This window comes from Rhipicephalus sanguineus, chromosome 1 (assembly GCF_013339695.2).
Source record: "Rhipicephalus sanguineus isolate Rsan-2018 chromosome 1, BIME_Rsan_1.4, whole genome shotgun sequence".
Lineage (NCBI taxonomy): Eukaryota > Metazoa > Arthropoda > Arachnida > Ixodida > Ixodidae > Rhipicephalus > Rhipicephalus sanguineus.
The window spans coordinates 212,926,423-212,941,066 of record NC_051176.1 but is presented as its reverse complement, the minus strand read 5'-3'; the positions used below and the strand labels follow the sequence as shown (position 1 = coordinate 212,941,066).

At 49.7% G+C, this 14,644-nt stretch overlaps 3 protein-coding genes across 3 annotated transcripts in view; 1 reads left to right on the top strand and 2 right to left on the bottom strand.

The window, feature by feature from the left end:
• The window catches only part of LOC119407071 (uncharacterized protein C18orf19 homolog B), a 579,856-nt gene that overhangs the window by 313,694 nt on the left and 251,518 nt on the right, over positions 1–14,644 (bottom strand). The window lies entirely within an intron of this gene.
• Positions 1–14,644, top strand: part of LOC119407002 (inactive peptidyl-prolyl cis-trans isomerase FKBP6) — a 208,166-nt gene that overhangs the window by 35,718 nt on the left and 157,804 nt on the right. The gene's annotated exons all lie outside the window — the stretch shown is intronic.
• The window catches only part of LOC119407021 (b(0,+)-type amino acid transporter 1), a 103,783-nt gene that overhangs the window by 45,631 nt on the left and 43,508 nt on the right, over positions 1–14,644 (bottom strand). The gene's annotated exons all lie outside the window — the stretch shown is intronic.

Here is a 14,644-nt window from a genome sequence, read left to right as displayed (position 1 = left end):
ATAATTCGCTATAACAGTGTTCGTTATAACGAGGTTCACCTTTATGTAGAAATAGCGCATACGACAGAACGAAAATGCATAGGCCGCGGTGCTTCAATGGCACGTTCTGGGCCGCTGCTGCGACGGCTTCGTTCCGACGAGAGCCGCTGGATCTAAAAACGCTCGTGCACCGAGCTCTGGGTTCATATCCCAGAACTACAGGTACGATACGGAGTCCGCAATGACGTCTCTCAACGCTCCTGCGCTGTTTCAATATACGCTAAACACCGTCGGACATCTGAAAAACAGAGCACAAACATCGGTCATCTATAGAAACTTGGTTGGCGATCCTTTTTTCTTTGTGTATGCGAGAGAGAAGGAGGGAAAAGATATGATTGATCTTTCGATCGATCTGCCGAGGGTGGTCAAGAAAAACCTTGTCGCGCGTCTTTTGGTTTTATTTCTTGCTATGCTTTTATTTTGCAGCGCTATTTTTGCCCGGTTGTAAGAAGCTCGCTTTTGTTATTTGACCCGAACGCCTTCTGTCGGCGCAGAAGAGGGCTCTGAGTTAAGGTGATATGCAAACGCAACATGTATGCGCAAGAGTATACCTCGCTGAACGCAATAAAATACTGCGGTTTTCTTGGCAACACGAGCGAGATTCCTCTGCAAGTACAGGCCGCCACTGAGAACGACGCAGTCGCGAATACGTAATACCGATCCCGGAAGAATTACTTGAACACTTTCGTAGCTGGCACTTGCGCGCACACGTGCATATCATATTTGTAGCAAAGCGCTGGCGCCAAGGCCGTTTCTCGGTCCTTATCGCAATGGCGTCAACGATATCACCAAAGACCTTAAAGACCGCTTGCATGATTTAGTTCCATGTCCGCCTGCGCAGGATTGGACACTTTCGTTGTCAACTATAGCTGAATATACACTTGCGTCACGGTTCGCGTTTATCCACGAGCGTTTAGAAGTGTCGTAACAGCACTCGCTTTCCGCCTCGTCTCCTCATCGCCTACTTTGATCAGCGCGAAAGGAGTTCTCATGGGCGGCGTTGCGCGAGTCTAGCGCTATAACTTGAGGCCGGGCCAAGTGTTCCGTCTGAACAATGTCCTCATCGGTGGTGCGCGTTGCTCTGCGCTCGCATCGCGTGTGCACGGTATAAGCGTGCATGGAGCAGCCGCCATCGTTGACCTGCAGCGGCACAGCTGTGGATGCGAACCGGCGGCGGCATTCTCGTTTCGTCGAAAAGGGGACTTGTGCCCCTCCCTCTTCTATCTACATTTTTTTTAGTCGTCGCCTAATCGTCCAGTCAACTCCCGTGCCTACCCTTATTTGGTGGAGCCCTGCGTCGCCCGATCACGCTTATCGACCTTCTTGCGCTGCTACGCCCTTACAAAAATGTATGTAGACAGTCTATAGACTGTCTAAAAATGGGCTTAGACAGTCTATAGACTGTCTAAATCTATTTTTGTAAGGGCGTTGCCCTCGGCCGCGGCTTTGTAGTGCTACTACGCGATATAGAGAACGACAGCGACGAGGGAGAGTGAAGGCAAAAATGACTCGAGTGGAACGCAAACGTGCAGCACACAAATGGTTTGCGCAGGCGCAGCAAGTTGCGTCATATATTTTGTTTGACGTCGACACCTCGAAGTGGTCACTAATGGACAGAAGAATGTCGCCAAATCGTGCATGCATAACTGCTGCAATCGCCATCGCTCGCACACGCGTGCGCTGTTGTTTATATTCCACCTCGCGTCTCGACAACCCCTCCTTGCCGCTCAACAGGCAGTTAATCCATCTGTCATCACCGCACGACGTGAGAACGGCATACAGTTTGCCTGACTGCGCGGCCTATGTTACGGCAGCAACCGTACCCGTAACGCCAGGCCTGGCGCGCACATGCGCGGGACACTGCATATGGTGCAACTAACGACAAAAAACAGACCATCGTGTGTTGGCGCAAGTGTTTACGAGTCTCCCGATGTATATATCCCACGTCAATGGAAGCAGGAGCTCAGGAAAAGATAACAATAATAAAACCGAAAAACGGCCGTTGCATCTGTCTCCGTTGTGACGACGCAGGAGTGGGTATGGTTTACGCAATGACCAGAACAGGAAGACCAGCCGAGCAGATATGGACAAAGGCACACAAGGAACCGTTTACAATGAATCTGTTAGCAGGCAATGCAGCAAAATAAGGGAAAAGTTCCTGCATCTTTGCCTGTTTTTAATTCAGCCGACCTACACGACGCATATAGTCGTAACCGGTCTATATAGTCTGCAGTGGTGGAGGACAAAGGGAAAAAACACATTTGAATGAGAATTCGAGCATAATGAAGGTGTTCGTGACACATATCCGGTAAATTTGAAACAATGGCGTGGCGCACCTGCAAGGAGCGCGATTCGCAGAAGCTGCATTCTCTCGCTCAACATGTATGTAACACACGAGAGTCATTATAGCGTCGGACTGTCGCGCAGTTCGTTTTTTCTCGCCGCAACTTGACAACTGCCACTGCTAACCGCTGTCATGCTCGGATATAACACTTTTCTATTGTTGCACGCGCGTTTTCCTTTATTTGGAAGCGGCAAAGAGAGGACTTGACCTAAAAGCTGCATAACCATTAAACATCTTATCAGTTGTTTCATTCATAAATATGCTGAAAGGCGGCTTCGTGGGTGAGAACAAGCGGTGGATTGGGCTCACGGCGCAGACGTGTTTCGTATTAGTGACGCTTGTTTGTCTTCCCTATTAATAATAACTTGTGGGGTTTAACGTGCCAGAACCACCATATGATTATGCGAGGCATACCGTTGTGGAGGGCTCGGTAAATTTCGACCATCTGGTGTTCTTTAACGTGCACTGACATCGCACGGGCCTCTAGCATATCGCCTCCATCGAAATGCGACCGCCACGGCCGGGGGATAAGCAGTTGTTTGTCTTCTATGTGCAGCCAAATTATTAGGAAGCATGCAGTGCTTCCCCATAGGACACAAAGAGGACATAGTTTCCTGCCAAAATGCAATAGTAAACAGGGTAGAGAAACGCCGCGGTCTTCCTTGTTTGACGACGGTATATACCGTGAAGCTGAGAGTAGAAACCGCGAACTCGTTTCGGGCTCTTCTTTTTTTCTTTCGCGACCGACCGACAGAAATAAAAGAACAGAGAACTAGTCGGCTGCTCTGACTTTCTTGGCGCAGAAGCCGGTCTGCATTACTCTTTTTTTTTTTCCTCTCCTTTGGAGGGAGACCGTCCGAGGTGTTCGCAGCGAGAAAGAGTTTGTGAGCGAAGAGGTCTTGCCCCGGTGGCGCCGGGTCGATTGCGAGAGACGCCGGTTTCCTCGAAGGGCACATCGCGCGGCCGCTTCTTTTCAAGGATGCACGGCGCCGGCCGTTATCGAAGCCCGCGCGCTGCTAGCTCGTGTCCACTGAACTCGCCCGGAAGAATCCCAGCGAAGGGCCTTAATCGAATCAAGCGCACGCGCCCACGAAGCGACCACCGGGAGGTGTTCGGCCCACCTGGGGCTTCTTATGCGCCACAGTGAGGAGCCATTCAGAGACCTCTGGCTATCCATCTGTCTGAACAATTACGGAAAGAGGGGCTACTTGCTTGGCTCTATGGGCTCTGACATGCAGTTACTAAGCGCTCTTTGGCAAGGAACCTGCCCCTTAGAAACGTAAAAACAACAAAAGGATCCTAGCTCCATCCTCTAGATGAGATCGCTTTGCCAGCGGCCCGGAGTCATGAAGCCAGCAGCCGCTTGGATCACTGTGTTTCGTGTGTGTTTCTATTGACGGCTAGATTCCGACGTCCTCCTCTTCGGCTTCATCAGACATGACCATGAAATTCTGATTTTGTTGCAGACTACTCCAACAAATGACTTCAGCATACGTACATGCGTAATCATTTGTTTCCAGCTGCGTGGTGGGGAAGGGGGGAGGGGGGGGGGACGACGACGACGACGCCCTTGGCATGAACACATTGGCTTTACGATGTCGGGTGCAGTGAACTGTTACACGCGTTGACACAACCGCATAACTCCACGCACTGTTGCATGCGGAAGCAGAATGACCAGACTCGACCTCGCTGAACTTGGCAACGTGCCTCGACACGTTCGCGTCCTCTGTAGGTTGATTGTTTTACGGGCGTGTCCAGTCAACCTTTCGATTAGTCAGGTGCGACCGAAGAATCACGCGCCTATAGAATGCACGCCGATATATGCGAGTGCAATGAGCACGCTGGTGAGCTCTCGGCATTACTTTAGAACCTTCGGCTGATCGCTGTGGTATATATGTGTCAATACACAGTATGTATACCGACTAGCCCAACAGCAAGTACTTCTGATCGCTGTGACGCGTAATCGTCGCCGTGACAGCACCGATGCGACTTATTTTTCTGGGGCAGTGTTAACGCCCTGTCGGCATGCGACGAGCTCGGTGCGTACTGCTCCAAGCAACCAAGCCCTTGAGTGCTTGCGAGACAAGTCTACATGCAAGAAAAGAAACGAGGTGGAGCTCTTGACTTCATAATCAAAGCCGGTGATCGCTGAAAATATACGTGTTCGCTTTTTAGAACATTTGGTTCAGCTATAGAGAGCACGACAACTCAAGCGGTTAACGTAAGTCTCGCATATTTCTCGCAGTCGTAAAACTCCTCTATCTCAAAAGAAAACGAGGGGAAAACACCGTGCGGCTTTTTGATGCGTAAAAGAACGAGGAAGGAACGTGCGCCTTTTCGCAACTTCTACGAGCCCTACGCACGTGACAAGAGATGGCTTGTGGAGATTGTACGCAGCGATATAAAGAGATACGCGCGCACTGAAATAAATGAAGGTGGTTATGCACTTTTCGGCTTCACCGAAAGCCGGGTTCCGCTATACCTCGGAACGCACAGCCGCTTTTTCCTGAATGTAAAAGATGTATCCAAATCAGCAAAGTCCTACATTGCAGCTCTACCCGCCGTGGTAGATATTATGGGTAATCGAGGCTTCTCAAAGAAAACCATGCCGATATGTTTCCAATGCACAGGGTTCACTGTTTTCCAAGTCAATATAGACTTTTTGCGGCAAAGTCATGCTCCTATATAGTGGGGCTCTTTCAGCATTTGTGTTAACTCTGCGCTGCTCGATCGTGGAGACAAGGCATGTTTGCGATGACGCAGGTCGAACGTAGACGGCAGCTGCGCATTCGCACTGCGTCGCCGAGTACTCTCCCTTCCGCGTACAGCCCATGCAAGGCCAGTCGCAACCGGTTCGTCCCAGCCAGCGAGACTGTAGAGCCGATTAAAAGAAAAGATGAAGAAGGAGGAAAGAATAAATACGTCGCAGCCAACCTACACTGCCTACAGCTTCGCGGCGGTGCGGATGCGAGTGAGGCGTGGCGCACGAAGCTGCAGACACGGGGGCATCACTGCACGCCACTGCTTTCCGGCAGTGCAGCCGACGCATCACTTCCGGCACGCCGGCGGCCCACGAGAAGCTTTCGTCGCAGCTGCTCCATTGTGCAGCCGCCTTTGTTGTTTCCATTTTTGACGATTGCGTTCAATAGCCTGTCGTACACGTAGAACTTAGAACATGTAGAACACGAGGCAGAGCATATGGCCAGTGACTCTCCCTTTTCTTCCACCTGTAGTGGAGCAGATGCACGAACGAGTATGCGCCTGTGAAAGAGGACGAAAGACGACCCGCGCTCTGATTGCTCGAGAGCCTGCACCGCCTCCGTCAGCATTGCACTGCGTTGCCGTACGGTCCTTTTTCGTTGCGATCGTTGCAACTTCGTTACTCCAATAAACCTCATCACACACCACAAAATAAAGCGCGCACCTGCTACAGCTTCGTGCGTTCGCTCGGTTCGCACGTAAAGGAACACTGCGACTGAATTTGATCATATGTAGTGTAGGGAATGGAGTCTAACTCGCATTCAGGTCAGATCATTGCAAAAGGGGAGAAAAAGTGCGTGCGTGCGTGCGTGCGTGCGTGCGTGCGTGCGCGTGTGTGTGTGTGTGTGTGTGTGTGTGTGTGTGTGTGTGTGTGTGTGTGTGTGTGTGTGTGTGTGTGTGTGTGTGTGTGTGTGTGTGTGTGTGTGTGTGTGTGTGTGTGTGTGTGAACAGCGAATGAGAATGCGAGCGAAATTACGCGTGAAATAAACATCAGAAAGAAGGAGTACGAGTGGTTTTCGAGAGCTATCGACCGGCATATGCCTTGCAAGTGAGGAACAGAATTGAGATAAAAAATTCAAAAACCCATTCAGCGATATGGCAAACGCGTTTCGATTCCTATATGCGATTTATTATTAGTGCGTTGCCTTTGCGTGATAGCAATGTCGCAAGGGATGCCTTGGTAGAGTCGGCTCCACTGAGTCACATATTTTCAGCAGTGCGAGTTCGCGGCCGGGCCCAAGCGGCACCAAGCGGCGGCTCTATATTCGATCGTAAGAGTTGAAATCGAAAGTAAAAGCCGATTATGCTGACTATCAGATTCAGTAATGTTCATGTAGCTGAGAAATACGCGCTTCGAGGGGAAAATAGCAAAAAAAAAATCATCTCACTAGGAACAGCTCGGTATACCATGGTCTCGCCTCGCTGTGGTGCAGAGGCCATTCACATCTGTGCTATCTATCGGGAACAGCAGGAAGCTGCCCGGTCTTCGAAAGCCTGCGGTACACGAGACACCGCCCCACTCCTCTGCCTGACTTGAAAAGGCCAGATTGAAGGGCTTGCCGCGGGCTGGCGCATGTTGACCGACGCTGTCCTTCTCGGCCACTCCTCTCGTGACCGGCCCTCCTCGACGGCGAGCATCAGACGGACTTTCGGTGCGGTAACGGGAGTGCACTGAATGGCTCCCAAACATGCAACCTCAGTAACGTCCGTTAAGTGTTGCGTCGGTTACCGTGAAATATACGGAGCAAGCTACACCACTGTGCGGGGAAACAATCGCGCCTAAACGCGAAGAAATCTAACAGGCGCTAAAAACCATAGTGTTGATTACAAAGAGTAAAAATTAGGTGGCCGTGCGCTGTGATGCATCCCACGCAGCCATTATTTACTTTATTTGGGCAAATGCAAGCAGGAACAGCTTGCATTTGCCTAAATAAAGTAAATAATGGCTGCGTGGGATGCATCACTGCGTATACGGCCGCCTAATTTCACAAGCTGGACCGCCTAATACTCACAAGCAGGGACACTTTTGTGCGTCCTTGGAGTGCAGTGTGATTTGATGACGCCTATAATAACGCAGACGCAAAGATAATAGAAGTACTTAGTAATGAACTCAAGAGCATGCATGAAAGGCTGGACATGTATAACGAGCTGTATGAATCTGCAAAGACTAATCATGCATCTATACGCCTAATACAGAAAAAGAAAAGACGCGCTTGAAAGCAGAGCATAAGTTGCTCATTGCACGCGTGTCCGGTCCTGTATATGCAAACATTCGCTCATCATTAAGAAAGTGGTGGATCCCACACTCACAGATGTAGAGGGAGTACTGCAAGAGCAGAGCGACCGTATTACTCTCGCCAGAGTTCTTTAACGCCGTGGGGGAGTAGTGGAGAGTTAGCCGCGGAACGTACTCTTTCCTTGAAGGCAGAGTAAAAGGGACCGCGAACTCTCTGCTACTCAGATAGAGTTCCCAATCCACGGAACTCCAGCCCCGACGTAGCGTGAACGGGGTCGGGAACTCCCTGCCAAGCAGACGGAGTACAAACTAGCGCGAGCTTCTGACCGACGCCGCACAGCGATATATAACTGTCTCTTAACCATAATCTTCCGAGCGTAGACGCCACAGATGTCACTTTAATGGGAAAGTTAATAGGATAGCTTTCAGTAATAACAAAAGAAAGTGTTTGTGATCATAAACCTTTCTGAAACGCCAACAGAGGCAGCTTCGAAGCCTCGAACATCGGCCCAAAGCATAATTGCAATAAAAAAAGAGCCGAAAAAAAAAAAAAAAAAAAAACGTCTGGCAGGAGGAAGTGAACCTGCCACCCTCAGTTTCTCAGCCAAGTTCTCTACGCGTATGTGGTAATCGGTGACAATCAATTCTTCTTTCTTTTTTTTTTCTGCTTGCGTGAACTACCTTCGCGTGTACCACTGCCTCAGAGCCCGTCGCTCAATTATCGCTATATTCCCATTTTTTTTCTCTTTATACTTTCTCCACACTGAGCTGCTTTTGTTGCCAATTTGCCTCTCAGTGTATTTTATTTAGCTGCCCGATTTTCGATAGTATCCAGAAAATTCTGGGGATTTCAGTAAACCACGATATGATAATGAGGCGCGCCGTATAGTGGATGACTCCGGTTTCATTTTGACCACTTGGCGTTCTTTAACGTGCACTTAAACCCGTACGCGGGAGTCGAACACGCGCCCTCGTGCTTAGCAGCGCAACAGCCGCTAAGCCACCACGGCGGATATACAGTCTAATGTCTCAATAAATGCGTGCAGTCCATGATGACGCTGTGTAAGTGACCTGCGGAACTTATCATCCATCCATAAGTGCTCGACTAGTCCGCGTTCTTATCTCTTCGGATAACGGTATATACTCTTCCTGAGGCATTCACCAAGAATGACCATGTACTTAGTGATCATGTATACGCGTGCTCCTGAATAAGCTGAATATACTACGACAGCCCGAGCAGCTCTGCAGCTGCTGGGAGTCTTAATCCAGTGTTTTCAGCCCTTCAGTGATCACCTTGGCTCGCCTACGGCACTCTTTTCGCACTGCAGAAGGGCCGCGATTTTCCTATCGAATGCCAGAGCGCTGAAGTTAGAGAAGCTCCGTGCCTCAGTGACTGCACGTCCTTCTCTCTCTCTCTCTTATCCCCCGTGCAGGGCAGCAAACCGGACGCTCGTCTGGTTAACCTCTCTGCCCTTCCTCTTCTTGTTCTCTCTCTTTTTCTCTGGTGGCAGAAACCAAATGGCGTGTCATTCCCTTAATAACGGACCAGACTGTTCCAACATTACTGTAAAAGTACGATGGCAGAGAGATACAGGCAGGAAAGGAACACGAACGCGAATACCTCGACAAAGAAGGCCAGACCACTGACTGTCATCGCCACTACACGCCGCTGGATTCCAAACCACATGTAACCTTTGGCATGGCGTCGCTCTTCATCAGTGCTTGTACACAAATTTTATCCACGGTGTTTGTGTGACTATCGCACCTTGTAAAATGGGCGCAATGACGAATCGTCGCTGCGAAGCGACGCCGCGTTCCGCGCAGTTGACAAGGGCGACTGCTTCAGTGCGTAGCGCGGCCCTCAGCGGCAGTATACCGCAGTCGCCACTCAAGAAAAACGATGCGGTGCGCGGCGCTGCTCGAGTGTCAAGCGTTGAGTGCTCCGCCACTATCGCTACCGGAGACGACGACGCGCGTGCGGCCTCGTTAGCTGGACTTTGTTCGCCGGGTATCGCCACCACCCACAGCCTTCGTCCGTTCGCCATGGCCCATTCGAGTGTGCCGCCCCGGCTTCCGGGATTTGCCACCCAACAACTGGGTCACCCAGCGGCGAGGCCCGAGACAAGGGAGGCCCAAGTGCGCTCGGGTTCGCTTACGCGCCAGGCGAACTTGCCGGCCCGACCAGGCGTCGACGTTTGTCATTTGGCGGTATGAGACGATGAACGCAGCCAACCAAACCCACCTCGCCTATCCGCAATGGTGATTAGCTAATAAGTCGACACTTGGACAAACAAATTCTTCAAAGAAACAGGGCTGGAAACGACGCTCCCAGCTCTCTATCAAGTACTTCTGCCGGTGCGTCAGAGGAGAACAATATATCCTCGGTATTTGATAAGATTCGCGAAGGCCAGCGCGACAGAGCAATGCAGTTGGGCCTGTCGCGGGGCCTGTCGCGCACGTTTTTGCTGACGTGTCACTATACGACATTTACCGAATCCTGCCGCCAACAGACCGCGAGACACGGTCACCGGCCACATCGTAGGACACTAAAGGTGTTAGGTAAACAACGAGGGCGCGCGGGCCGAACGTGTTTTGGCCGCGGAGCTTTTCTTCCTTCGCGCCACAACACGCAAAGATTACTTTACACCAAGAGAAAAGCCTGCCGGATTAGTACACCGATGTCATTTCAAGTGATGTGCACTGTCCGTCGCACAGTAAACCACTTTACACCCCTAAGGGGGTTTTGTCGTGTCTATAACTGACACCCATACACCCTAGAAAAGGGGTGTTTTCACGCATCAAAACACCCATACCATAGGGTGTTTCCAATGGCCTAAACACCCTTATCACTGAAAAAAGTGAAAAATAAAATCTACCAGTCAGGGAACACGCAATTACAGATGACATCAGCATAGAAGGTGCACGCACGCGCCAAACCACACACACAACAGAGCGTATTGTAAAATACTACATGGACGGAGCGCTCGTGCTACACAGCCTTACACTGACCATCTGGTATATATAGCCGTAGTATCTTAAGCCGCCGTTCAGTGCCGATGGAGATATTCCTGTTCCATATAAATAAACATTAATCATTAAGAGAATAGACGTAAATTTATGGTACGCTTGTAGATAGCCGTAAAAGAGACATATCTTTTAATCTAAACTCGCCTAGATCCAACGACATTTTACTCAGCGAGTCCCAGTTATCATCTGGCACGCTGTGGTATGGGCCATGGGTGTTTCGATAACCCATAACACCCTTAACTCCTCAAGGGTGTTTAGTTAGAGCATTACCCCTTAAAGGCTATTTTGGGGAAGGAAAACACCCTTACACCCTAACTTTTGCAAATTTTGGTTAAGCGAAAGGATGTTTTGCTTGCTTGAAACCCCCTTAAGGGTGCAAATTAAGTGGTTTACAGTGCGGCCGCAGAACCGTAATGGATAACTTCTGCTAAAGGCACCATCGCTTCCTGTCGGCGAAGAAAATTGGGCTTACGTAAGACGATATCCACTCTCCCGGTTTGCCGGCTGACAGCGAACCCGATCGTTCACGTATTTGCATAGCCAGTAAGGAGCCAGCAACTGCGAAGGTGACATTTGCGGTTGGGTGTGAGTGGGTGAGCCCACGCATATTGCTAGCGGCTCTTTGTATTGAAACAAAGCATATGTTCTCTACCCGTTATCTGGTGTGGTCATCAATAAAAAGGGCGCAATGTAGCCGATGGCGCCGCTTTTGTCCATCAGTTCACCTCGCGCCGTTGTTAACGCAAACCCGGCGAAGACAGATGGGGCGGCAAGTGGCGACCTCTTGGTCAATAAACTTACTTCACGCCTCAGTCGCTGAATATAGACGGACCAGCATTTTCACGGTCGAGGCGAGACGACGTCTCGGGGAGCGGCACGCCGTCGGGACTTGAAAACCCTTTCCCGAGTCGTTGGGCTGCGCGGCAACGAAGCACGTAGACCTCTCCTCGGCAGCACACATTACGGGCGAGTCCGTAAACACGCGACATACGTAGGCCAGGGTCGGCGAGACCACGTGATTCGAGGAGGGAAAGTGGGCGATTTTTGAGTCGTTAAAAACGGGAGGCGACGCCCGCAAAAAAATAAGGAAAGAAAAGAAAAAGTCGTTCTGAGCTAGAAAGACTACTAGCACTGGCGTAGCCAGAGGATAACACCCCCCCCCCCCCTGAATTTTTTTAATTTTGCATGTGTACAGAGTCCACATACAAACGCAAGCATGAACATGCATAAAGTATGGTTGAAACTCCCCCCTCCCCCTCCTCCCCCGAAAAAAATTTCTGGCTGCGCTACTGACTGCTAGTAGTTCTCGGGTCTCCAAAAGTCGGAGGTTGCCCGCGGCAGACGGCGGTAACTTTTGACAACATGCTGTACATAACTTTTTGCTTCTAACCTTCGTTGTATATAAACCTGCATTTGTTTTAGCCTCTCCAGTCTCTGCTTCGAAGCCATCGCAACGACGGTCTTTGACAGTGCACCTATGGTGCGGAAAAATCACCGGCCTGTGTTCAGCCCCAGGCGGAAAGGTAAACGAATGAACAAGGAAGAACTCGAAATTTACTGCGATATATGCCGGTACTATACAGCGAGGATTTCTGCAGCAAATTTGTCTATATATACAACGGTCCTTACAGCATTGAAGGTTTCCACGCACGTTAAAGAATATAGCATATCCAACTTTTGTACGATGATGAATTACGCAATAAATTAAATTTTCCGTTTTCTGTGGAGAAAAAAAAAAGAATCAACTGACAGCTCGGTTTGAATGACTACGCGTGTGGAGTGGTAAAAAGCCATTACGAAGTGTACATCAGATTTTTACACATTGACAGCTTATTCCACTGAAATCCCTAAACGTTTAAAGCACACTAATATGGCCCTGTCCAACATAAGAGATCAGCAGGCAGGATGTACAAGCAGTATAGATGTACGCCGTGTGACTGCAGCGGTACTAATTATTTTCCCGCACGACTGTTTCAACAACAGCACAAACAGGAAAGGTGTCAAGAGGAAACCATTGCGCACAGCAGAAAACGTAGAGCAGTTATACGCCAATCGCGCGCTGCACTCACGACCATACAATGACAAGAAACTTTGTCTTGACACGCGCTATTAAATGTCTGTTAAGAAGTATTTTCCGAAAGGATCGATCCTTAACTGATCATCCGAGTACCGTAACGTCACTCTCACACATATTAGAACGTGAATTGTTTCTTTCGTTAATCTTATAAATCCACAGATCCGCGACGTTGAATGCTTCTTAACATGGTTTAAAAAAAACATTTGCATAAAATAAATATTTGAATACACATTTAGAGAAGTTTAAGGGACCGTGATTATACGCAGTTTTTTAAGAGTTCGCTTTGTCATGTATCTAAACATAAATATATCGCCAGTACGATCGTGAACGCAGCAACGCTGATACAGGTTGACAGAGGTTGAGACTATATATAGTAAGACACAGAATGCCAGGCGATTGATGCATAGCCGTGTGACCGCGCGCGATGGCGTTAGCGCTGCGTATAGGAAATGAGCGGCGTGCCTGTATTTTACATTATTAACGCACCAACATCTTTTCTTTTTTTCAGAACCTATCCGAAGAGCCGTTTCTTCGTCTCACTACATGCATGCCTGATAGGCAGCAAAGCACACGGCGCTCTTTACTGGTCAACGCTGACACCCTCTTGAGTTGCCTCAATAACAGTAGCTCACATAAGTGCCTAAATGTACAACTTAGCATATTGGGGACTCCCTCAAATGGTCTGAAAATTTCCGCACGTCATTCAGAGACGCTGAGCATTTGGACAACGGTGGTACACAGCCGATGAAAAGATTATAGTGTGTGTAGAATCCAGCACTCTTAAGAAAAAAGGGCGCGATTGAGGTGCCTTTCTGCCACGCAACGGTAATCGCCATCTGCGTCTGGCGCTCGCTACTTTCCTGTCAAGAGTGTTATGTCACGCCCCCACCGTTCGTGACCGGAAAGTACCGGGCGCGCGGCGATAACGCAAGGAAAGCACCCGAGACAGATGACGATTATCGTCGTCTGGCAGAATGACGCCCCAAATGCCGCTTTCTTTTTAGAGTAAGGATGAAATAATGAGGCACGTGTTTTATGAGATATGCCAGCTAAAAAGAAAGAAAGGATAAAAGAAACAGGCAGTCTAGCAAACATATAAATATACATCAGGGTGTCGTGGTTACACAGGGCGATCGTTCGGATGACGGCGTTAAACACAATAAACAAAGCGGACCATCGATGGGGAAGCGTGCATACGTGCTCCCTGCACGTCGAAGGCTGGGTGTGCCGTTCCTGCAGGGACGATTGTTTACCGCCGGCAGCCGGCGTTGCGCAATGAGCGGTCCGCTGATATCGGAGCACAGAGGCTCGTTTGCCGTGCTTGGGGGTCTTCGCAGGGGCTTAAGACAATGGGCACGTGGTCTGGTGCCGTCCTGCGAATGGCACCGTGACGTCGTGGTGGCAGCGTCTCCTTTGTCAACAGCAACGACAATCGTTGTGTCCTGTGCTCCACTCGTGGACGTTATATACCGATTAACAGCTCACTGAACCTATCGACATGCATTGAGAACATATTTAGGTTCGTTGCCGGAAAATCATGGGGACCATCCGTGCATTCAATGCTGCAGCTTTATACAGCCCTCTTTCTCGGATTTCTACGGTACAGCCTTCCTGCCCTGTCCAACACGTGCAAGACTAACATCCGTGCACTACAGAGCGTGCAAGCCCAAGCACTTCGGACATGTCTTGGGCTTCCAAGATGCTCATCGACAGTTGCAACTATCGCTATCGCACAAGAACAGCCGGTCGCAACTCATATCATCGTTGAGACGCTGAGAGCGTACATACGGCATTTGTCACGGCTACCGTCACATCATTTAGCGTGTTTGCCAGCGCGGAGGCCCCATGCTTCATTCTGCGGTATTGTGACAAAACACTACGACATATTACCACCTGGCTTCAAACCTGCGATGCGTCCGGCATCTGCATTGTGGACTCTGCATCAACCTGACGTGTGCTTATCGGTTCCTGGAATCGTTAAGAAGGCACGCATGTCACCGCTAGCCCTGAAGCAGTTGTCTTTGCGTCTGTTGGAAGAAACCTACATTGATCGCAAGCATGTTTACACCGATGGCTCCACTAATTCCAACAGCTCACCGGAGCGGTGGTTGTTCCATCTGATGACGTACTGTTACAGTTCAAGTTTTCTCACATCACGACG